The sequence below is a fragment of the Haemorhous mexicanus genome, chromosome 18, assembly GCF_027477595.1.
Source record: "Haemorhous mexicanus isolate bHaeMex1 chromosome 18, bHaeMex1.pri, whole genome shotgun sequence".
In the NCBI taxonomy this organism is placed as follows: Eukaryota; Metazoa; Chordata; class Aves; order Passeriformes; family Fringillidae; genus Haemorhous; species Haemorhous mexicanus.
In genome coordinates, this window is record NC_082358.1 from 5,414,944 (window position 1) to 5,431,799 (window position 16,856).

Genomic DNA, 16,856 nt, shown 5'->3' on the forward strand with positions numbered 1-16,856 from the left:
GCATGGCAGATGTGATTTGTCTCAGAGGATGTAGAAGTATTTTCCTGCTCCATTCCAAAATTGGCTTTGCAGGGCTGTGGATGTGCAAGGCTGTGAGATGCAGGGGTTGAATTTGGCTGTGTTGCCAATTATGATCAATCAAAAATTTCCTAGGGAAAAAAAAAATCCCTCTTTTCTCCTTTCTAGATTAATAGCTGGAATTTAAAATAACTAAATGCATTTAACTTGTCTTGCAGATTTATTTGACCTGTCCCTTGCAGTTGCTGGAGTGCACAGAGCATCAGGAGCACCACTCCAGGAAACCCCTGCTGCCGAGCTCATGTGGGATCAGGAGCTGCCTGCAGCTGCACATCCCACCCTTGCTCCTTCCTTGCTCTCCCAGCTCCAAGGCTGCTCCCTGTGCTCTCCTCCCAGGCTGGGTCCTGCAGGCAGAGGCACCAGGGGAGGAAAGCTGAGGCAGAAGCAGTCAGAGGAGGATGTTTCCTGTCCTTGGGGTGTTTCTGATGCCCTCCCACAGATGCCTGGAAGTGGTTGGGGGTCCCTGCAGTGAGTCCTGCTCTGCTTGTGCAGCCTCTGCCTGTGAGGCTCCCTTCAAGGTCTTCCACCTGAGCAAGGATCAGCCATCAGATCCTGGTAGACTTTCCATGCTGTAGTGCTTGGAAAAGTCAAACCTTACAGGACAGAGAGCAGCAAATCACCAGAGCTTCTTGGCTTCCTTCAGCCAAGAAATAGATTGTTTTTTGCAGAGCCAGTTGGCAGAGAGAGGGTCCTGTCAGACAGGGAATGTTTTGGTGTCAGGAAACATCTTCCATGACCAGGTTTTATGGAACTCCTGCTGCTTCTCCCTTTGGTGTCTGGGGAGATACCAGGCTTTCATAAGCTGTGCAAAGACCCTGCTGCAGCCAGGGCAGGGAAGGGACTCTGCTGGGACCTGGAAGAGCCAGGATCTTGTTCAGTCCTGCCACAGGGAGCAGGCTCTGCCTGGCCCTGCTGTGCTGGCACAGGCTGGGGCAGTGCTGGTGGGAGGCATCCATCACACAGGCAGCTCTGGGTGTAAATCCAGGCTGTGAAATAGTGATGGCCATTAGGAGCTGTCAGAGCTGCCAGGACACCAGGAAGGCTCTTTGCAGCTCCCTGGGGATGCTGGCCAGCCTGGCACATGGGGTTGTGGCAGAACTGCAGCACTGTTGAGCCAGTCTTGGCTTACTCAAAGTCTTTTTGGAAATTGCAGCTGCTGCTGATTTAACCCTTTGCATTTTACAGGTGGGAGAGCAGCATGTTACAGTAAGGAGGGATCCATCAGAGAAGCCTTGAAGCTTCTTGGTTTAGCTAGAGAAGCAGAAAGTGATTCCTGTGCAGCTGTGTGTGGGGGGGCTGCTGCACGGGGCTGTTTCCAGAGGAGGTCATTCCTGGCTCTGTCACAAACCCTGCCCTCAGAGCTTGCCTGGCTGAGCACCATCATGGCAGGGAGTCAGTGCAGGGTTTGGGCACCTGATCTGCCTTGCAGGGCTCACCATGGAGGGAAGGAGACAGTTCTGGTGGTGTGTTTGCCTCTTGCTGGCAGCAGGGCACATCCCTCTTGTTGTGCAGAGAGGGACCAAGCTGTCACTGCCCCTTTGTCTGGCCAAGGGTCCCCACGTGGTGATGCTTGTAAGGTGTCCACATCCCCTAGAACTGATTTTCCAAGCTGTCAAGATTCATGTTATGTTCTGTTCCTCATCCTGTCCCCAAAATATATGTGGAAAAGGCTAATTTTCAGTGAATTCTATGAATGGCAAATGGCCCCATTCAAACCTCATGACCCCCAGCCCAGAATGTCCCCACTGGTGCCATTTTGGGGGCAGGATTTGCAGCAGGGGAGCAGTGTGAAACCCACTCTGTGCAGGTTACTCTGTGGGTATTTGTGCCCTTGGTGTGATTCATTGTTCCACCTTTCCATTTCAGCCCCATTTGGAGGCCTCCTGGGAATGTGCTGTGCCACAAGGAAGTTTGTGAAGATGAGTGAGGATGTCCAAGTGGGAAGCACTCATCGTTGAACAGGGAATGAAGGCAGCAGGGGCTGGTACATGTTGGGAAGAGCAGCTGCTGCTCTGGGTCTGCTCCACCTCCTGCTGCTCTCCATCCAAAAGCTTTTCACAGACACCTCCTAACTCTTGTCCCTTTGTCACAAAGTCCTCCTGAGTCTATTTAGGGGTTGTCTTGTGAGAGTGAGGAGTGGAATACAGAGGGAAGATGTATTGTAGAAGGAAATCTCAGGGACTGGAGAAGCTGAAATATGTGGGAACCCACTACTCAGTCATTTGAGTGAAGTTCCCATTAGGGTTTGGAAACTTTCCAGGAGCCCTTGTACCTAAGCAAGCAATAACTTCTGGCAAGACAGGAGTTTTAGGCTTTGCCAGAATTCCTGCATCAGCTGCAGTGAGAGGAGAGTGGAGCTGAGCCTGACAGCTTTGCCCAGGGCACAGCCAGAGAGGCAGGCACAGTGCCTGTCACCATCCCAGCTCTTCCCCAGGGGGGTTCTCCAGGGAAAAGCACCTTCAGGGACTCCAGGGGCACTATCCACCATTTTGGAGCAGGCTGCTTGGTGTATTTTTACCAAAGCTGGTAGATAAACATTGACTATTCTCCTCCTCCCTCCAGATTTTTATTCTGGAATCACTTTTTGGTTGGAAACAAGGAACTGGAACATGTGAATTTTGCTGTTGACTTTGTCTCTCTCTGGGTAAATCCACTTGTAGTTCATTTTACTGAAGTGTAAATATGGGTGAAATTTTATCTCCCACCGCAGTAGGAGCCTGCAGTGTCTGTCAGATTTATTGACACCCACCAACACGATGCTTTCTGGAAGGCAAAAATGGTTTTGGCAAGTGGGTTTGCATGTTTGGAGTTTTGTCGCCAAAACTGGCTGAGACGGTTTGAGAGAAAACTCTTCTTTCTAAAGCTGGAAGGAGCAGATTGCTGACATCTGATATTTCTCAGTGCTGACTGATCTCTAAATGCTGTGCTTGATTTCAGTTGCACTTTTTTCCTCACTTCACTCTCTCTGGCTGAGTGGCAGAAAGCATTTTGCCACATCCCTCTCCTCTCTGTGCTTTTCCACTGCAGAAAGATGCAGATCTGCAAAGGAAGCTTTTCCCCCCTCCTTTTCTTTTAAAAAAACTGTGAAAGAAGCAGGGTGAAACTTTAAAACATGGATAAAGGGTTAGGGTCTTCCTTGGGAAAAAAAGATCAAAAATGTTTAAATGAAATTTTTCAGCGAAAAAACCCCAAATTAAGCTTATGGCACTGTCTGCCACTGCCCAGCTGCTGAGGTGTGGTTCCTCAAGCTGTGCTTTGCACACACACACCCCCCCCACAACAGTCCAACTCACTGGGCCTTTGCAGTGAAATGAAAATGCCCTTCTAGAGGCTTCCAGCATCTCTCATTTGCTCCTGCAGGCTGGTTCTGTTTTGGCTGAAGGGTTGGTGTGGCACAGCCAAGCTGGGAAGCATTGAGAAAGCTGCAGTCAGCAGGCTGCTGTTAAAATCTTGCTGCTTATGTGATGCTGGACAGATGATATGGAGCTCCCCATGAGCAACACGGGGCAAACCCACCATGAAAAATGGCAAGGGAATCAAAATTAATGATTATGAGGAGCAGCTTTTCCAGGCAGTGTCTTGTCTGTGCAGCCAGGATGGTTTGGTGGTTTGGAAGCTCTTTTAACATCTTTAAAGATTAAATCCCTCATCACTGTAGTGTAAACTTGCATGAGTTATTTACAGCTCCCTGCATGAAAGGGCTCAGGGTGTGAGTCAGGGAGCTGCGAGGGCTGACTTTGGGGTGTCTGGCTCCTGCAGGGGACACCACAGCCTTGGGTGGGTGTCTGATCCCCCATGCCGTGCAGAGGGACTGCTGATGCCCAAGGATAAGGTGCATGGCACTCAGAGATACCTGGGGTAGCCAGGAAAAAGTGAGTCTGAGGTGGTAGTGCCAGAGCCAGCTCAGCTCTCTGAGCTACTGTGAAACCTCTTGTGGAGCTGAGTGTCTGAAAGCTTCACCATAAAGTGATGCAGAGAGAGGCAAAGCAGGTCTAACACCAGTGAGATGCTGATGGCCAGCAGTGGTTGGGCTGTGCAGGAGTTACATCCCCTTCTGAGGGAGAGGGACACAGCCCATGGCACTTTGCTGGTGAGTGGGCAAAGAGGTGTGAGGATGGTGAGCTGCTGCACCACACTGCTGCAGAACAGTTAAAAGTCCAGCTATAGGAGGAGATAGGTGATGAATTCCTGGCCTGCATGTTGGCTCAGATGCATTCACTCAAGCTATGGTGGGACACCAGCTCCAGGAGAGGGGTCAGGGTGCAAAGAGGGGACCTGGGCACTCCCTGAGCACAGACCAGCTCCTCTCATAAAAGGGAACCAGCACCACAGCACCCTGAGGAAAGACTGTGGCTGCAGCTGTGCAAAAGCAGCTTCACAGAGAGCCTCAGATCCTTTTACAAGTGCTGAGGTGTGTTTGGTGTGGGAGGGATGCAGGGCAGAACATCTGGCTGGGGGTTTGGGACACAGCAGGAGCTGGGACCAGAGCCTGGCCCCATGAGCTGGTGCAGACCAGGGGTGCCTGGCACAGGCACTGGGGTCAATGGGGAAGGCTGGGGAGCCCAGGATTCTGACAGCAGGGCCAGCCAGACCCAGAGGCACTCAGGTAACAAATTGAACAGTGAATATCTTAAGATGACTTTGGTTTATTGTCCAGATCAGGTCAGCGGAAAAAATATTGGGAGGCTGAACACAGAGACAGGCTGCTTTAGCAGATAAATGGACTGATCATTTCTTGTTGAGGAACAATCTCTAAAACATAGTTTACTGCACAGCTGAGGGCTGAAGCATTTGCTGATGCCAAGAGCTCCTTCTCTGACCCTCGGCACACGTGGAATTAAACGGCGCACTACTTTTTGATGGTTAAACTCCCCCAAGAAGACACTCCATTTGTTACCAGGGCTCTGATGAAGTAAAGTGTGCTGTATATGTACAAGGCCGGCCTTCAACTCATCTCAGAATGAATGGAGAGGTAAAATTGAATTTTACACTCCTGCTGCTATGATTAATGTGCGGGCTCTGGGAGCCGGGTGCTGGCCGCAGGAGGGCAATGCAGGCTCGCTCTGAGCAGGAGCCTCCTGCCTCCCTCCTTGGGAGCCTGCAGAAATGAAAAGCTGCTCCAGGAACAAACCTGTTAGCACAATAAATCCTGCTGTGCCTGTCCCAGCGCAGAGCTCCCACGTGAGGCTGCACCTGACAAAGGAATAAACCTGTTAGATGAATAAAAAAGCACGTGGCCATTAAATCAGGGGCTAATGGCAGGGACTGAGAGGGCTGGGCAGGGGACAAAGCTGCTCAGGGAAGGCTCAGTGGGGGACAGGGAGCTGCAGGTGGCCCTTCAGCCGTGCAGGAGTAGCTCACAGAAAGGCACAAGAAGACCCCAGGGGTTTGAAAGCTTCTCATGGGCAGGACAGGTACAAACTGCCCCCTAGTACTGAGTGTGTGTGCTGTTCTCACCCACCAGAGGAGAAAAGGAGAGGGTGAGACCTGTCCAGAACTTCCTTTGGGACTGAGTGGCTGCTGCAGAAGGGAGTGGGGAGGCCAGGATCTGTGCAGCATCCTTGCACTGGTGGCAGGTGAAGGCAGCAGCACTCACCATTGCACTCTTGCTCCACTCCCTGGGCTCTGCTTGTCCTGCTGGGCAGAGTGTTCTGAGTGCCTGTGGCTCCTCTCCCACAGTCCCAGGGGGGAAACAAGCTCCTGTGAAAGCTTTCCCTGGTCAAAAATGCTCCCTGGCTCTCCAGTGTGCTCTGGGCAGTCCTGCTGCTTCATCTTCATGGTGGTGAGCACCTCCTCCACCTCGAGCCCCAGCTGCCTTAGTGATGGGTGGGCTACCCAGGATGGCTTCACCTGGCTGGGCTACAGATAAATTCTCCCTTCTGGCTGATTCCTGGACATGGGAAGGATCCAGCCCCCCTCACTGCTCAGTGCCCCAACTCTCCTTGGCAGCATTTGAACCCATTATCCTACCCGTGGTAGGACACTCAACTGTTAAAGGAGGATGTGTTCATTGAAAATACACATTTCAAAAGGTAAAAATCAGGAAAATGTTGGGCTAAGTACTGCAGAGGACAGTCCCTATGTTAATTCAGGTAGTGGGATAGTTTCCCTGAGATTTACTGTGCTATTTGCCTAAAAAATGGAGCAATTCAAGCCAAGGATTAAATACATACATACATTAAAAGCAGAACAAGGTAAACAATTGTCTTGTACCATCTTTCCAGCCCTGAGCTCAGAACTTTGAAAGGCTGAAGATCAGAGCTGGTAACAGGGAAACAACATGGAAACCTGTTAGATCTGCTCTGCTGAAACCAATGGACTCCCTCCTATGGGACTGAAAATAGAACTATCATTGCTAAATGATAGAACTAATAGAACTAAATCATTGCTTCTTTTCCTTAAAAAACTGAACTTTTACATGTCAAAAATGAGGTGAAACTTATTTTGCTTTTTATTTTTCTGTTGGGATGTGAAATCAGGCTTATTGGTTTAGATCTTATGATCTAATTTTGTTTTAAATTCTAGATTAGTTACTTTGGTTTGCTTTTAGATATTTCTAAATTGAGGTACGTTTCTAAGGTTCTCTCACTAGAAATGATTCTCTCACTAGAAATTACTCTCTCAGTCTCATCTTACCAGACTCTGCCCTTCCCAAATGTGAAGTGCACAGGCAGAAAGCCCAGAGTTCTGGAAATGAGGAGTGGCTCTTTGTGGATAAATTTCTCAGATGTTGGGAATGGAATGAGTTGATTCTTTTCAGACAGCACCTTGCTAGTTTTGAAAACAGTTTCCTGCTCCCAGGCATGGCTGGAGAGTCTTCTCCAGCCTGTGACCAGGTACAGTGGAATTAAACACCCCTGCCCTAAGGAGGGCTCTGCTTTCCAGTGTTCCCCAAAACCAGCTTCCAATTGATACCATTTAGAAGGTGTTAAACTTTATTATGCTGTTTGTTCTACCTTGCTGTGCAAAAATAATTTTGTTTTGCTTTCTGAGCTAGGGAGCTGAGGGGAAAAGTTCTGTTGGTGAGGGAGACAAACTTTGTCTGGTAAATCTGAGCCCTCCAGCCCAGGCTGGGTGCTGTGGCTGGGGGCAGGGGAATTTCAAACATCTGCTTCCACTTAGCCCCTCTCTGAGCCCAGCCAGGGGCTGACAAACAATGAACGGCTGGAGGATAACAATGAGTCAGGTGAAAAAAGGAAATTGTTTTTTTGACAATCTGCTGCTGGGCAGGGAGGGGGGAGGCAAAAGAGCTCGTAAGAATGAAAAGCCTAGGAGAAAGGGGATAAGTTAACATTAAATGGGCATGTGGTGACAGGGAGGGAAATGGTGGGACAGCTGGAAATGCAGCAGGAGCCTGGAGAAAATCGATACGAGATAAGCGTTCCAGGGGTTGTGCTGTTCATCAGGTGACAAAGTTAAAGGCAGGGAGACACTAAAAGTGAGAAAATATCACTGACCCCCTGCAGTATTGATCAAACAGCTGAGACACTCAAGGCCAAAGTCACTAATAAAGTGAGACATATCAGCAAGCAGCCCATGAGAGCAGATGAGTTGGCTTCCGAAGGTCTTAAAAATAAAAATAAAACATATCTGCAAAAGTTCTTGTTAACCATCTTCTTTGTCTTGTTAAGTGCAAAGGAGACAAAGCAGCTTTGTTGGGAGGCACACAGGAGAGGCATGAGGCTTTCTGTGTTATTTGAAAACGGAGTGGATTTTGTAGGGAGAGCAAAAAAAGGAGCCTGTGATGCTGGGGAGGGACAGCAGCTCTGCCAGGACACCTGCAGAAGCCACCTGAGCTTTGGGTCGTGGCCCTTAAATGGCTCAGTCTGGTCACCTGAGCACCTGTGGTGACACCTGTGCACATCTGCCTCAACACCCCTGAGCACGAGGCTGAGTCAGCTCTCACAGGGAAGATCAGGTGATTTGTGCTCCTTGGTTTTCTCTGACTGCACTGGCTGAGGGAGGCAGCTGAGGACAGGCCTCTGCCAGCACACAGCCATCTCAAATAGGAGCAAAAATTAAATTAACACAAGTTTATTCCCTGCCTCCTCCCACTTGAAATGCCTGAAGTTGTGCCTGGAGGATTTGATGCTCTCGTTTCCTGCTTGAGCCAGGCTCAGATCAGCTGGGGGTGCTGGTGTAGGCACAACCTGCAGCTATCCTTGCCCACCTCAGGAACTAAAACTTGCCCCAGAGATGGATAAGAAGATGTTTGGGCACTGCTGAGTGTTGGGAACTGTCCAAATGTTTCAAGTCCAAGACACTTCAAAAAGACTTCTAATGGTGAGAGGACAGTGTGAAAGGAGAGATGTAAGCAGCTGTAAAAGAGAAGATGTGTTTGAAAGTGTTGCCTGGATAAGGCACCAGAAGAGATGAATGAGGCTGTGTGGTTGGCTCCAGGGGGAAATGGAATTACTTTACTTTTGAGTCTTGATGTTGTGTGTTAAATAAGAACTCTCCTCTCCCTCTTCCTCTTCCTCTCCCCTCCTCTCCTCTTTCTTGGAATTAAAGGGCTCAGGAGAGTCTTTTCACCTCCCCTGTTTTTAATGGGTGCAGTTCCTGAGTGGTTGCTCTCTGCTGGGCAATACCTAATTTAAAGGTTTGACACAGGTCCAGCTAGCCCCTTGCAGGTGTGTGGATTGTGAGTAAATAATTCTCAGACATTAGTGTCTGTGCAATTAAAACCCAGTGAATTGGAAGAGCTCCTTTTGTTTACTATTTTTATCTTCTAGCAAGATCTTTGCTGTTTCACACACTTCAGAAATAGGTGAGTTAGGAACTAAATGTTCTGCCTGACCTCTTCAATGCTGAAATGCCCTTTTATTCCAGTTCTTAGTGTGTCTAGGAAGGGCAGTGTCCCAGCACTAGTCAGAAACAACAGAGAGGCTCTGATTAGGTTATTTTGTTGAGCTATTTTAGTTCTCCCAGCATTTGCACCATTATCTGTTCACATGAACTGTTATCCTGGTGCACTTTTACCTGCCTCTATCGTGGTTGAATTCTGGGAAAACAGAGCTGCTTGGGAAAGAAAAGGAAAAACTCCACCCTTTTGCTAGGATTTTTTTAATGAAAGATAACTTCCACTGGCTTCTGCCTTTCCTCTGGCTTTTGCCCCTCTCCCTTGTGGAGCAAAGCAGGAAAGGAAGATGAAATAAATGCTGGTTTTAAGTGAGGGGAGATGTGAGGTCCCTGCAGTGGTGATGATGTAGAGCCCTGAAAGCATTTCTGAATAACTGTGAGTAACTTCAGCTCAGGAACTGCCAGGCCCCAGAGGAGGGGTTGTTGGGGAGGAGAAGAGTCCACAAAGGAAGCTGACAGAGGAGATGGGATTTATCTAGCTCAGCTGTAGGGAAGAGAGCTTAAAGGAATTGCTGGATTCATCAGGTTTATGTGATAGTAGAAACAACTGCACCTGAAGTTCCTGTTGGAAGACTCTAAATCCAGAAGATTGTGGTGTGGGGTTTATTTTTTTTTCTTTTTCTTTTTTTTTTTTTTTGTAATGGCTAGGGTTACCACTGGAAATGTTTGCAAAATTTAACTGGGGCATTGGCCATTTTCTAGACAACAAGGTCAGATCAGCCAGCAAAGGGAGATTAATTTAATTAAATCAATATGTGATTGCTAAGCCTCATAATAAAATCTAAAATAAGAAATTTGGAGAGAAAAATTGATTACATTTGCAGGGTATAAAGTGGAAGAATTGTTTGTTCATGAAATACTTTTGCAAAGGTTTAGAAAATTGTTGACTTCTTCCTCTCTCCATTTCCCCATTCTTTCATGTGACAGAAAAACTGTTTTGGGATTTTTCTTTTGCTGTTGGGTCTTCCAGCTTTACAAGTTTAAACTTGTGGAAAAGAGAGGGAACTCAACCCACTGCAACCCTTTGCAGCTCTGTCCCATCAGAAAGGTACAGTTGTGCTTCTTTTGGTGTTTCCAGATGTTTTCTTTCAACCAGATTTCGTTACCTAAGTCCAGAGCAATGATTAAGGTTTTTAAAAGCTCAGTGATTCTGGCCATGTGACTGTGGGGGGCACAGGTATTCCTTGCACACCCTGTTGAGTTTTGTGTTCCACTGAGCCTGTTAAATTTTGTTATTTCCTAGGAGATCAGGTGAGGTGCCTGGGCAGACAGGGAAGGTTATGAAGGAGATGACCCTGGAGCAGCCCAGGTGCAGGAAGGTGCTGCTGCACCAAAGAGCATCACTCCCCTACAAGAGGCTTTTCTCCCAAAATACCTCCAGCTGACTTGTTAACTTTGCTAGCAGGATCCCCCAGGGGTTTTGTTACATCTGCTCTTAAAACAAAGAACTTTTCCTTGCCTTTCAAGCACCCACTTTTTCATGCAGCTCAGACATCCCACTTAGCTGTCTGCAGGTGTTTAGAGGTGCAGGTGAGGGTGTGGCTGTCCCACACCCCTCTGGACCTGGGCTTCAGCCCATAACTGCTTTATCTGTGCCCTCTCCCACTGTGCTGCTCCCATGGAGCCTTTCCCAGAGCTCCTTCCTGAGGAGCAGCAGTCCCAGGTGAAGGGAAGGTGATTTGTGCTCCTTGGTTTTCTCTGACTGCACTGGCTGAGGGAGGCAGCTGAGGACAGGCCTCTGCCAGCACACAGCCATCTCAAATAGGAGCAAAAATTAAATTAACACAAGTTTATTCCCTGCCTCCTCCCACTTGAAATGCCTGAAGTTGTGCCTGGAGGATGTGATGCTCTCGTTTCCTGCTTGAGCCAGGCTCAGGTCAGCTGGGGGTGCTGGTGCAGGCACAACCTGCAGGTGAAGCTGAGGGGACACGAGGAGCTGGGCAGGGCCACCCTGAGCAGGGGGTGATGTGCCAGCCCTGGAGTGCCTGTGAGCACAGCCAGGTGTGGAGGGGAAGGCACCATCCCCAGCACCACCCTCCATCTGTACTTGCCTCATTGTTACTGCTCCTGGCATTTGCTGCCAGTGGATGAGTGATGGAGGAGGGCTGGAGGGAAGGGGTGCTGCAGGGGGATTCGTGGCATGGGGATCCCATCCTGGAGAGGAGGACATGACCTTGCTGAGCATCCAGGGCAGCCCCAGCTGCTGGGGTGTGCTGCTTGCTTGGGTGGAGGCATTTAAGGTTGCTTTCACCTTTAAGTGCCAATTGTTCATGTTTTAATTTCTAAATATTCCCCAACAAATGTGGAAACACAAGTAAATCCCTTGCCCTAGCTTATTACTGAAAATGTTGGTGAAAATATTTCTTGGCCTAAAGCTAACAGGCCAAGAAACAGTTTTAGTGTATTGTAATTCAAAAATAGCTTCTAATATCTGTATTGTCTCATCCTTCTCATGAGACTAAAAATAGAATAAAAGTTTTTAAAACACCTCTCAGTTACTCTATCTCCCAATCAGAAAAGCAGATAATCTGACAAATAAGCCCACAGTTGTTGTGACAGTAAACAACTTTGTCACTTTTGGGTCATTTCCCTGTGAGACCTGAAGAGGTGTCACGGGACTTCTGAGATGGGATCCAAGCTGCTGTGCTCATCCTTGATGAGCAAAATCTCCTGATTGCTCCAAGAGTTACTTTAACAAATCAAACTCTTTGGGTCAGTAACTTGATTTTCTTGGAGCCAAAGATAATTGTGGATTTTCAGGGCAGCAATCTTTACCCAAAGAGCAGATGTAGCTCTGTAACAACCCTTCCACTGGTGGAGCAGGCTGGTGGCTGCAGTAAAGCCCACCTGCCCCTGAGGCACGATGGTTTTGTGAGGATATTCCATGGGCTGGGTGTGACTCTGGTGGGAAATGGAACCCTGATGCACCCTTTTTATTTTGTGCATGCAGTAACCTGCCCTCTGAGAGCTCTGCTTGCTTTTTCCTCCTCTTGATGCAGAGGTTCCCAGAGTGGTCCTGCTGAGTTCCCAGAAGGATCCTCCCTGTGCTTTCCTGTGGTGTAATTTGGGGTCAGGCATCCTCCTCTAGTGAAATGCAAACATTTTGGCCTCCTGGAGATCTACAGGGGTGGGGAGAGGACAGGATATTTTGTGAGGGTGGAGGGAGGGGTATTGGTTCCTACTTCGTTGAGAAACACACAAATGAGAAGTCTGGATGGGTCAAAAGAGAAGATTTAGCCCAGTATCTGTTCAGCCAAGTTTTGTTAATTTTTATTTGTGTTTCATCAAGTTCATTGGGATGTCTTTAAACCCTTGCAACAGCCTAAATTCCTGAATCAATAAGGGGGGTGGAATCCTTTGGCCCCATCCAGGCAGCAAGGAACAGTTTGTACCTTCTCTAGCAGAATCTGTGTGTGATGCCACAAATCTTCCCCTTGTTTTGGGTGATACTTAAACATCTTGGACAAAAAGAAAGCTCCACAACTTATAACCTGGCTCCTGTCTCACATGTGAGTTACACAGGGAATGTTTATAGGTGCAGTGAAGGAATTCCATGGGATATTTATAGATGCAATTCAGGAATTTTATCAAGGCTCATTTTTATTCTGTGGAGCACATGCTTTTATGCAGTTTTTTCTGGTTTGTTTTATCTTTCTACTTATTTTTTTGCCACTTGATTCCCAAGAAGAGGTTTCTTGACATCTGCACAAGCTTGGATCGTGCCCTAACCTGTGATTATAGAGAATTTCATGCTTAGATTGCCCTCTGTGGCTGTGGGGGACCTTGGGCTGCTCTGACAGAGAGGTTTGTGCTGTTGATCAGAGCTGTGTTCAGTGAGGTGGGGCCCTTGCAGGACAGTCCAGCACTTGTGACTCTGCCCCAGGGAGGCAGCAGTGAAGCCAGCAGCTGCACCCACCCTTTGGGATGCTCCTGGTTCCTGTGAAAGCACAGCATCCTCTTACAGTGCAATGAGAGGGAAGATGCTGGGCCTGGATCTAAACCAGAGGGGTTCCTACCCCAGGGTAACACGACTTTGTTCTGGTGGCACCTCAAGCAGAAGCTTTGGAGGGTGTTTGGAAACCAGTTCAGCCACACCCAGTGTGACCCAATACAGGTTTTCCACATAAAAAAAAAAAAAAAGCCAACCTCACAGACCTTTGCTCTCTGGAGGTGTGCACTGTGCTCTCTGGATCACCCTGATCTCTGAGAACCATAAATCTACCCTCTGAGGCACTGTGCTGGGAATTTGCTTGGGCAGGGTTGGGAAGCACTCCTGTTCTTTGTCCTCTGACAGAATATTGCAGAATTATTGAAATTCATGCTGGGTAGGCATCAAATCAGCATTTCTTCCCCCAGAGCAGCTTGTTCTGCTAACTGCTAAACCTTGTAAAGCAAAGCCATCCTTTCCTCTGGGGACAGGAAGGGTTTTGAAGCTCCAGGAGGGTGAAGGTGTATTGTCTCTCACAATCAAAAATCAACGTGCTCAAGCATAAGAGCTGCTTGTACTTGAGCATTCCTTGGTGAAGGGATGGGAAGATTGTTGGCTGAATTTCCCAGCCATTCCAGCTCATGGCTGAACATCCCTGCTCTCCCCTTGCCCTGGTGTGCAGGCAGGTCCTGTCGGAACTCAGGACATTCCTTTGGGAGTCCGGAGTTTCCTGGGACCCTTGCCAGGGGGCTCGGAGACCCTGGCACACAGCCCAGAACACCAGTGGGTTCGATTATGAACCACGGAATAACTTGTCACCTTTATAGAAAGAGATAAAAGCCACAATAGTGTAAATAGTGTAAGAATAAATAATTACAGAGTCTAAATGTAGGTTTTAGGATTTTTGGTATAGGGGTTTCTGGTGACAAGATGGAGGGATTTGGGCGTGTCTAGCCTTTCTTCTTCTTCTCTACCTCCATCTTGTCTGGTGATGTTGGCACTTTTAGATTGGTCTAAAGTAGAAACTCACTGTCTAATATAGATGATAGGTATTGGAAAATAACTGTAAATATTGTACACGTAGTTTGTAGTATATAAAGATAACACCGCCCTGGAGGAGGGGGGAGTGCCTCTGGCTGTCCTGCCAAACGGATCTCGGCTGGACAGGGAGAAAGAACTTTATAGATAAGATGCAATAAACAATCTTGAGACCGAAAAAATGAAGAGCCCTGACTTCTTCTTCAAGCACCGGGCTGGGAAAAGAAACTTTCGAACTTTAGTCGGGGTCACTCTGACCAGCTAGAAAGAGAGACCCCGGCAGGTCCTGCTCAGAGACCTCTGGGGCCAGGTTTGAGCTGCCCCTTCAGTCACCTGATCTGGGGAGGAAAGAAACAAAAGATCCCAGCTCTGAAAGGCCCAGCTCAGCCCAAGCCAGTCCGAGAGCATGCAATGGGAACGGCCAATTATGATGGGATTATAAAAGATGGCATTACAGCACTGGAAGTATTGATTGAACCTTTAGCCACAGAGACACTGAGAGAGAGAGAAGGAATGAGTGGGAGATCAATATATGCATCTTTAGGCCTATTTATCTCTGGGTGATTTTTCCATTCCCCTTCCTGTTCGATATGGCATAATTTACCTTCATAAAGTGTTCAGCGTCAGGGGTCCATTATCAGAGTAATCAGTTTTGATTAGTAGAGAAAGGGTACAAAATTGTTTAGCCTCTAGATAGAACTGTGAAGAGTGAGTAAACTATGCTTGACAGCACCTAAAGCAGTTAGAATGTAGACTTAATTTGATTCCAATTCTTTATGGCTCTCCATGATTTCAAGCATCTATTGGTTTGTTAGAAAAATATAATAGGAAATGGGCTGTGGCAGGTGGGAGGGGAGAGGGAGGAGAGAGGTAATTTAAGTTTGCAGGATGCAATTTCCCTCAATATAAACATTCTAATGCAATTTGATGCCTGTTGTGTTTTGGTGCTTTTATTTTTCAGATTTATTTTTAGCACGTTGAAGACACTCAGGGGGTAACCCACTCTGGGGGGTTGGATGTTTATTCCCAATGCCACCAGCTGAGCCTCTGAAACTCTGACCTGCAGCTCAGAGCCGGGAGTCAGGACTCTTCTCTTTCCTTCCCTGCTCTTTCCCTTGGCTGGGGCTGCAGCATTGGCCTCCTCCTAACTTGTGTTTGTTCCCTCAAAGTGGAGAGGAGAATCTTGTGGAAGGGTGGTCTTGGAGATCCTCTAGGGCAGGGGCTGTCCTTTGAAGTCAGTCATTGAGCAGGAGGGGGTTAATGCTGCTGGACACCCCCTCAGTGCCAGGGAGAGCCACTGGGGTTTTACTGGGCAATGCTTCACTGTGCTCCAGCTCTCAGGACAGCCAGCAGAGCCGTGTGCTGGACAGGACTGGCTGTTTTCTGCCATCAGCTGGTTTGAGTCCTCAGTCCATCTCAGTCCTGCCTGAGGCAGCTGCTGCACCATGATTCCAGCTCTGCCAGGGGGGCACAGAGCTCCGCCAGGTAGCACCTGGCAGGAGAGGAGTGGGGACAGTCCCTTCACAGGGCTGAGCCCTGGCACGTCCCTGGCTGTGGTGGGAGTGATGCTCAGGGCCCGGTGTCTGTCACACCAGGGTGCAGGATTTAGTCCTGAACACACATCCCAAATGGAGAAATCCCCATCCCTGCTGCCCCTGCTCTTCTCTTACAGTGAGCTGAAGTGAGGGTTTCACCTCAGCCCCGGGTCAATAATCACCTGTGCATAGGCAGGAAATGTGGGAGCAGGGTGGGCAGGTCACCTCCTGCACACCATGGCAAGGGGCACCGGGCAGCTGGCTGGGTCATCTGCAGCTATAAAACTTTATGTGAAGGTAAAATTGATGATAAAACCTGAGTGTGCCGACTCCCATTGTATTTAGCTGAGGCTTTTAAACTCTTCCCAGATACCCACCTTGTTCTAAATCCTCCCCCAATTTTTTTTCCCCCTCTGTCTCCTTTTATTTTTTTCTTGTTTTTCAAGAGAAGTTGAGCAGTTGGAAGAAAACCAATCAGAATTCTTGAAGTTGGCCAATGAAGTCCAACAGAGGACCAGCCTGGATCTTGCATCCCAAAGCCAAGCTGAGCCTCTGGAGCTCCCACCCAAAGCCAAGCTGAGCCTCTGGAGCTCCCAGCCAGCCAAGCTGAGCCTCTGGAGCTCCCACCCAAAGCCAAGCTGAGCCTCTGGAGCTCCCACCCAGCTGGCACAGCTGCCTCTGCCCATGTGGGAGGGTCCCTGGCCACGGGTGAGTTATCAGTAACACTCTGCAGGACAGATTTATTTTCCTGGTTTTATCTATAAAATTAGAGCTGCACAAACCCATTTGAGTAATAGGATCTCCAGTCACAGATCCTGTAGGCTTTGGTTCATACCCTCTAGTGACCATGGCTTTTAGTGCCTTTTAGCACTGAAATGGAGACAGTGCTGCTTGTTCCTGTGCTTTTACTGAGCCTTGGGATATTTGGGCTTGTGTTCATTATCCCAGCTCCTGGAGGCAAGGGACTGCAAGGGAATCTTGGCTTTTGTTTGAAGCATTTCTAGTAATTGTGGTTTGTGAGAACGGCTTTAAAATGTGATCTGGCTCCACTGTAAAGACTCAGGAACTAGAAGACAAGGAAAAACTTAAGTTAAAAAAAGCACAACAACCCCAATTAATTTTTGAGTTACTTATGTTTTTTGGGGTTTTTTTTTTGGAGGGTGGACAATATACTCACAATACATTTCTGTACATATCATTATATGAACGGAGGTGTTCACTTCTATTTTCTTTTTTCATTTGGAAAGTTGTGTGCAATGTAAAGAATTGGCAAGCAGCTACCATCAACTACAACACAAATATTTGAAACTGCTTTCCTCCTGTGATGCTTCACTTGCTCCACATCCAATGCAAGCCAAAGAATGCTGGGCTTGGAAATGACTTTTCATGGTGAATTCATGTCCAGTTGGAAGTGCCTG